Genomic DNA, 5,729 nt, shown 5'->3' on the forward strand with positions numbered 1-5,729 from the left:
TGATATGCCCGACCCCAGAGCAAGCTTAATTTATAGTCATAATTAGAATCGTTCATTGCTGATGGTTATTTGCATTAGTTAGCGGCCAAAAATACGATGTTCTGATCAGTACGATAATCTGCCAAGACCAGGACCAAGATCAGCTGAGTCTTGCTTGCCTCAGCACGATTCTTGTCGCTGCCATTACGTCTAGCGCCTGGCAGGTCTCATAATACGTCTTCCTTGTCCATGGCCGAGGGTGATACTTGGCGGTGAGGTCAGAGGTCAACATTTCAACAAGAGTCACCCAGGGTGTGGGTGACCAGGGGTGAGCAGTGACCTGACCACCCTCCCCTTGCCACAGGAACCCAAGGAGTGAGTGTCAGAAAGGTCATGTTGGGGGGAGGTCATGTCGGGTGTGGTTGTGTTGGGTGGTCATGTTGGGAGATGTCATTTTGGGTGAGGCCATGCTGGGAGAGGGTCATGTTGGTGTGGGTCATATTGGGTGGTCATGTTGGTGTGGGTCATATTGGGTGGTCATGTTGGTGTGGGTCATGTTGGGAGATGTCATTTTGGGTGAGGCCATGCTGGGAGAGGGTCATGTTGGTGTGGGTCATGTTGGGGGATGTCATTTTGGGTGAGGTCATGTTGGGTGGTCATGTTGGGGGATGTCATTTTGGGTGAGGTCATGCTGGGAGAGGGTCATGTTGGGGGATGTCATTTTGGGTGAGGTCATGTTGGGTGGTCATGTTGGGGGATGTCATTTTGGGTGAGGTCATGCTGGGAGAGGGTCATGCTGGGGGATGTCATTTTGGGTGAGGTCATGCTGGGTGGTCATGTTGGGGGATGTCATTTTGGGTGAGGCCATGCTGGGAGAGGGTCATGTTGGGGGATGTCATTTTGGGTGAGGTCATGTTGGGGGATGTCATTTTGGGTGAGGTCATGCTGGGAGAGGGTCATGTTGGTGTACCTTGAATTTACCTTGAAGGGCTTCTGCCTCAAGAGAGCGTTACACCCTGGATGTACGTTGAGGCAGGGCCACGCCACCCCTTACACTGCTGCATGTATTCCAGCTGGGAAGTGATGGAGTTAGAAGTTGCTGGTCGTGCTGCAGAATATCCCGGGACACCTGGTTGATCCGGGATTGATGCCAAAAATTTGTCCAGTTCCCTCTTGAACACCTCTGTTTCCACCCCTGTAATGTTTCCCAGCTCTTTGGGGAGGTGGTTGAAGAGTCTGGCCCCTCTTTTGAGATGCTGTTGTATTGGAGTGTCTTTACTTTAGCTTGGCATTTAGATGGGAGGTGGTGCTGGACACATTTTCTTCCGGTTCTTGCATCATTGGTGTTATTGGGGGTTATTGTCTCTGTTTTGGGTGGGGTAAGTTGTCCTTCAAGTATTTTCCATGTATATATTACTTGGTATCTTTCTATCCTCCTCTCTACTGAGTATAAATTATGTTCCGTTAGTCTTTGCCAATAGTCATGATTTTCTGATTCCTCTGTGTGCTCATGATATTTTTTGATGCGGGAGGTGAAAGTTCTTTGGAGGCCTTCTAGTTGCATTATATGGGTTTGTTTGTGGGGTGCCCAGAGTTGAGAGCGGTAGTCAATGTGGGGGAGAATTAGGGCTTTCCAAAGTGTTGTCATAGTTTGTGTATCTCTCGTTTTGAAGGTTCTGAATATGTATCCCATGAGTTGTCTGCATTTTGAGAGTCTTTCTTATGTGGTTGTCAAATGTGGCATCTTCAGATATTATTATACCAAGGTCCTTCACTTGTGATTTTCTTGTGATATTGTTTCCTTCAGGGTCTTGGTATGTTGTAACGTGGCTGTCTGTTTTACCAAATCTTAATAGTTCAAACTTGTCCTCGTTAAAACTCATGTTGTTTTCCTCTGCCCATTTGTAGATTTTATCCAGGTCTGGGTGAGGTCATGCTGGGAGAGGGTCATGTTGGAGGATGTCATTTTGGGTGAGGTCATGCTGGGAGAGGGTCATGTTGGGTGCCATTAACTAGTTTGGGGCTAATGTTGAAGAAGGGTCAGTAGCTTGTGAAGTTAAGGTCTTGTTCCATAACATGGGCTGTCTCACAAGAAAGAACACCTTGGTGCTGTTTGAAGTATTGTGTGTCTGGATCTGGATCTGGATTGATGATGCACCTGTGCAGGTGCTAACACGCATAGGTGCATAACACGTGTTATGAAAATATTAGACATGAACACTGAACTAGTGGTTATATATGTGATATTATTCTGAAAGAAATTAAGTCACAGTCACTACGATGTTTGAGAATAAGTGCATCGAAGACTATTATTGAGGCTAACATTGTAATTGTTGACGTAGAGTGCTGCATCATCATCATCAGCAGCAGCAGGGCCTCATCAACAGTAAACGGTGTATGTCCATACAACACACTGGCGTATGACACATCACTCGTTCTCAAGATAGTAATTCTCTTCCTAAGTATTTACATCAGTCGCGACAGCTGTGGTAGTGTTGTGAGAGGGAAGGCTTGCAGCCTTGACAGATAATTCAATAAAAATTATTCTGAAATATTTATATTAATAGTAATAACATTAGTAGTAATAACAATAATAGTAGCTCACATTATTACCATAGGTACAGAGAGAGAGAGAGAGAGAGAGAGAGAGAGAGAGAGAGAGAGAGAGAGAGATGTGTACAATCATACCTCGGTTTACGAGTTTAATTCGTTCAGGAATTTTGCTCGCAAATCAAAAAACTCTTAAACCAAAACAAACTTCTCCATTTATATTACGGTAATCCTTTCCCTGCGAGTGTCCCATATATGAAACACAGACTGGTGCAATTGCCTGCGAGTGTCCCACATATGGGCCAGGATAATTTCAAAGTAGCACGCCAATTCTTTCGCGCGGAAATTAAGTGAAAATTGATATGTGGCATCTGCTGCAGGGTTTCCAAACATAAATCATATTTTGTTTGAATTGTGTCCAGTAGCCCTTATAATGTCCAGTAGGGATGTACAACACTTTGAATTGTGGCCAGTAGCCCTTATAATGTCCAGTAGGGATGTACAACACTTTGAATTGTGGCCAGTAGCCCTTATAATGTCCAGTAGGGATGTACAACACTTTGAACTGTGGCCAGTAGCCCTTATAATGTCCAGTAGGGATGTACAACACTTTGAACTGTGGCCAGTAGCCCTTATAATGTCCAGTAGGGATGTACAACACTTTGAACTGTGGCCAGTAGCCCTTATAATGTCCAGTAGGGATGTACAACACTTTGAACTGTGGCCAGTAGCCCTTATAATGTCCAGTAGGGATGTACAACACTGTCGCGCTGAGGTGCGGCAGATTTTTATTTATTTATTTTTGGCATAGAATTACATAAAATTCAGTATCAAGTTATTGAACGTAAGTACATGAACAGAAAACGTTATGTTAGTGAAAAGACAAGTGCATTAGCGTGCCTGTTATACCTGACACACATCTGTCATCGTTGGTCAGGCAGTGCAGTGTTGCACAAAGCTATCTCTGCAAGATGCTTAGCTAAGAAATGTTGAAGCATTACACTGTTTGTATATATGTGTTCAATATTATATACAGTTATATATATGTGTTCTCAATGGTGATTAAATTATATTGCAGGAAAAGGGTTAATGTGAGTCCCACTAATGCATCCCATGTCCCAAACAATATTAACAAAAATCATTTTACATGTTGTTTTATACAGAATTAAAGTAATTTTACTAACAAATAGTAATAAAGAATACAAATAATATGGTATAATAATATAAATAATATAAACAATGTAGTATAACATATAAATAATATATAGTTGTGAAAACACAAAGATTGCACACTAGAGCATTAACAAACATCAGCGGACAGCAGCGCGCGGGTGCTGCCGCTGCCAGTATATAACGTGGACTGAAGGCGGTGGCACACTGGACGTTTTCCTCCAATCGCTGGAGCTAGGAGAAACCGCGGTTGCCCGTACGCCCAACCCGGAGCGAGTTCTTGGTTTGGGTAAACACTCCTGTCCTCCCATCTTTGAAGCTGCGATCGCACCCACAACCGCTTCTTCCTTCCATTTAACTGTATCAACAAGTCCATTATTTGAGTAGCAGCAGCACAAGCCACAACAGCTCTCACAAGCGGCGCCACGTGGATACAGGGCGACTGGTTTATTTACGTTGTGGACACGGGCAGCCGAACTTGGTCGTGTGTGGCGCACACCCAGAAAAGTTGGAGTTGCCGGTTGCGCCTACAGTCAACGTGGTTGGAGGCCCAGTGTGACACCAGCTAGAGATTCCATTCCCATTGTTTTCAGCTTTGAGCATCTTGTGTCCAATAAAAGGAACCCTCGCTTGTGCCTTCCACTTTTACAAACGGGATGCTCGAACACCAAGTCACCGCTCCAAAACCAAGGCAACTTTTGAGAATATTTTTGCTCGTAAACCAAAACACTTGTAAACTAAGGCACTTGTAAACCACCGAGGTATTCCCATCTTCCTTTCTTAATCAATCTTTCCTTCTTTCTCCTAATAACTATCCTATCTTCCTTCCTTCCTTCCTACCTTCCTATATCTTTCCTTCTTTCCATCTTCCTTTCTTAATCAATCTTTCCTTCCTTCTCCTAATAACTATCCTATCTTCCTTCCTTCCTTCTTACCTTCCTATATCTTTCCTTCTTTCCATCTTCCTTTCTTAATCAATCTTTCCTTCTTTCTCCTAATAACTGTCCTATCTTCCTTCCTTCCTTCTTACCTTCCTATATCTTTCCTTCTTTCCATCTTCCTTTCTTAATCAATCTTTCCTTCTTTCTCCTAATAACTATCCTATCTTCCTTCCTTCCTTCCTACCTTCTTATATCTTTCCTTCTTTCCATCTTCCTTTCTTAATCAATCTTTCCTTCTTTCTCCTAATAACTATCCTATCTTCCTTCCTTCCTTCCTACCTTCTTATATCTTTCCTTCTTTCCATCTTCCTTTCTTAATCAATCTTTCCTTCTTTCTCCTAATAACTGTCCTATCTTCCTTCCTTCTTACCTTCCTACATCTTTCCTTCTTTCCATCTTCCTTTCTTAATCAATCTTTCCTTCTTTCTCCTAATAACTATCCTATCTTCCTTCCTTCCTTCTTACCTTCCTATATCTTTCCTTCTTTCTTTCTATTCATATCTTCATTTAGTTCTTCTAGAGTTGAGAATTTCAAGTGGATGGCTTTGTGAATGGGAAGGACAAGTGATTGATAAGTAGTCTTCAGTCACAAGATTCTTTTTCCAGCAATTAAAGTAGATCAAGAGAACCCAAACCTGCTAAGCTCTGCCCCAGCAAAAAGAGTCAAGAACAAAACAGTATTGGTGGGAGAGATTTCCTTGGCCTGACTGACTATTACCTTCTCTCCCCCTCTCCATTCCTTTCCCTTCCCGCTCCTTTGCCCCAATACTAGTCAGTAGGAAAAATACACACTCTTTACTCCCGGAAACTCCCCAACTGACACCACCAGTCTTGCTTATTGTTATCATGTATTGTATTGTTGGAAAGGTCGAAAACACTTTCTCATACTACATTTTCTTTTCTTTATTTTTTATTTACCCTTATACCTCTTATTTATCCTCTTTTGAGCTCTCCCTTTCATTTCCTTCAGGCGTTGAGGGGGGAGGAAGGATGTGTGTTATTGGAGAGGTTTCTTAGGACTACCTGACCTCTCTTAGTCTCCTCATTCATGTGTACTGTTTTGTGGCATGCCCCGGGCAGCAGTCCTCA

Source organism: Eriocheir sinensis, unplaced genomic scaffold (assembly GCF_024679095.1).
Source record: "Eriocheir sinensis breed Jianghai 21 unplaced genomic scaffold, ASM2467909v1 Scaffold834, whole genome shotgun sequence".
In the NCBI taxonomy this organism is placed as follows: Eukaryota; Metazoa; Arthropoda; class Malacostraca; order Decapoda; family Varunidae; genus Eriocheir; species Eriocheir sinensis.